This window comes from Zonotrichia leucophrys, chromosome 1 (assembly GCF_028769735.1).
Source record: "Zonotrichia leucophrys gambelii isolate GWCS_2022_RI chromosome 1, RI_Zleu_2.0, whole genome shotgun sequence".
In the NCBI taxonomy this organism is placed as follows: domain Eukaryota; kingdom Metazoa; phylum Chordata; class Aves; order Passeriformes; family Passerellidae; genus Zonotrichia; species Zonotrichia leucophrys.
In genome coordinates, this window is record NC_088169.1 from 82,578,503 (window position 1) to 82,581,504 (window position 3,002).

Sequence of the window (3,002 nt, forward strand, 5' to 3'; positions counted from 1 at the left end):
TCATCTCCATAAGACCAAGGCTTTGGTTTAAAAACACACAGAGAGGTTAGATTATTTTAAAAATAACCCAAAACCTAGAGACTACAGTATAAACATCCAGTCAGATGCCAGTAACAGCATAACAATGATGCTCTGAATCAACAGGGAGAGCTAAAAATGGAGGCTTGGAGTATACAATCCCATGAATTCTTTCATCCCGTGTTTAGTGGCTTCACAGTGTCCTCCTGACTGCCAGAAAGGCACAATGATTCCACCATTAGTCCTGCAAGGAGCTGAAATATCCAAGAGTCTCTGTGCTGTCTTTAACCTACATAAAGCTCTTTAGGTCACTCATTATTCCTTAGAGATTCAATTCACAAGAGCTAAATACCCCTTTTAAGAGCAGAGGTAGAAAAAGAAATCCCTTTATTTAAAGCATAATGACTTTTTTTTGCAACATCCTTGGTGGGCAGACAACATGGGCAACAAAACCTCTCACTTTTCCTGTTATTTAGAATCCATGCTCCAGGAGGGAGTTTCCTTTCTATACACTCTTTGGATGATGAAATATTTGATCATCTTCAAAATTAAAACTATTGTACAAAAAAAAAATGAGTTGCAGAACTTATTTAGCTCCTTCCCAAGAGTCTGCAGCCTTAGCTCTGCTCTGTTAACTATTTGGTTAAAATATTCCCTTGCAAGGTCAGGGGAGGTTACAGATCTGTCCTCACAACCTTCCTCAGTATGGACATGTGGGAAGTGTGTGTTTGCCTGGGAAAGCTTTCAAAAGGAAAATGGACTTTTCCCATTATAGGTAGCTTGACTGCATCCAGTGTGGTCACCTACAGAGAACAGCCAGCTCATACACCTGCTTCCCAGCACAGCCAAAGCTCTGAAGTGAGAAACTCCCAAAGGAGTGCAGACTCACCATCTGTCATCCTGACTGCCATGTGTGTGACTCCAGGATTCCTGTGACCAGCTCTCCCCCTACTCCTCAACAGACAAGTACAAACCAGACAATGTCACTTCCAGAACTTGGAATCTGCCAAAGGATGCAAAATTTGTGACCCTGTAAACAAAATCCAGTTTCAGAAACGCATTTTTATTGATACAAACTGCAGGCTCACCACTAAGATTCATGCTTTGGGGAAAACATTAACTCTTTTTCCATCTGCATTTTTCCCAGTGAGTAGGAAATATAAAATTTTAAGTCTTAAATCCCAGTAATTTCTGACACAAGCCAAGAACTTACAGAAGCCTGAGATGAAGTATGGCCCATCATCATATGCCTGGAAAGAGGCATCAACCATTTGTTATGGCCCAACTTGTTCTCACCTGTATGAAACTCTCAGGAGAGCTAACATTTAGATAAGGTAGCCAAACCACAAGTCAGTCCCTTGGTAGCATTCAGAGATGTGTACATGGGTTTTAAGATGAGGTCTGAAGGTTTGAGATAAATAAGACCTCTTTGAGATGTTTGAGATAAATAAGAACTACTCAGCTTGATGGGAAAAAAGTCAAATCAATTAAAAATACCATAAAAACAAGTCACATAATTCATAAACTGGTCCAACCAATAAGAACCTGATCCAAAGTGCACTTGAATCAGTCTCAGAGACAGAAACCATATGGAACATGAAAGACTATTAACATCCTCTCCCAAACAAACAAAAAACACAAAACCCCTCTAAAAAAAAAATTTTCTAAGTGTCATTTCACAAAACTTAAAACTGAAAAATTCCATGTTGTCCTAAATGTTGTTGAAGGTAATATTTTGCTTATGAAAGGAGTGAAAAGCAAATGAAAAGCAATGAAATTTTAAATTACTTATGCTGCTTGACACTAAAAAGTGTTTTCCATACAACAAAGCAGCAGCTGTTTCCTGACACAGTAAGTTCACTAGCAGGGGAGAGAAAGGAGACACAAGCTGACTAACAATATACAATAGCTGTTAATTTGGGCTGTTCACATCTTTATCCATACAACATGGAAATGCTTCTCCCAAAATTTTCACTTGGAGTAGCACCCTGAGCAATCAGTGGATTAGTGGGAGTCTAATTAATTAGAGCCTCCCTAATTAGCAGGGACTGATTAGACCAGGGATCTTGTTTGCTCAAGTAAATAATTTCTGATCCCCAAATTCATACTAAGTTTTACAGTGAACCAGGGCATTACCACACATCAATTAATGTGTAAGAAGATACAACAGTATTTCTAAAAACTTTGCTGTAACATAATTGATAAAAACCAATACATTTTGTTTCAAAAGACTCAAGGATATGTTATTCTAATGTCCACGAGTGAGAGTCTAGAGTATATTTACAGCAAAAATTGGAACTATTGGAAAAGGGGAACACCAACAGCTTTCAGTCAACAGGTTTCAGGCAAATCCTCCATAGCTCCTCCTTTAGCCCTGGCCTTGTTCTCTGGAGTCTCTAAATTACCTTGCTCAAAAGCACAGGAATGTTCAGACTACAGAGTCTGAACATAAATGCCATGTTTAACACTAGATGAGGAGAAAGATAATCTATTATCTTGGATAATCTGCTATCTAAGAAGTGTTTGAAAAGATAAAAATTCAGTGTTGGGTTCTCTTTGTTCCCAGAGGACAGGAGGAGACTGGAAACAGAAAAGGCCACCTGGGATCTTGGGAATATACTCAACTGTCAGGCATACCACCAAAGCTGAGAAAACTTTTCAACAGAGATGGAATTTTAAAAGTCTGGGGACATGAAGACTTGCCTGAGTCATTCTAAAACGGAGTTGTCCTTTAAACTGCAAAGAATCCTTTCTGAAGAAGGGCTGCAGTGTGAATGAAGCCAAAGCTGGAAAACAAGAGGACTGCCCCAGCCATTTATTAATGTCAAATATGCTGTCTCATGAATCAGGGCAGTTTGTCTGGTTTGGAAGCCTTACAGAAAGCCCAGTGCACCTGGCTTGGTGAGCTCAGCATCAGGCTTTGGGCTGATCCAAGGGAATAGCTGCATTCTGTGTTTTCAATAGTTTGTCCAGCAAACAATTTT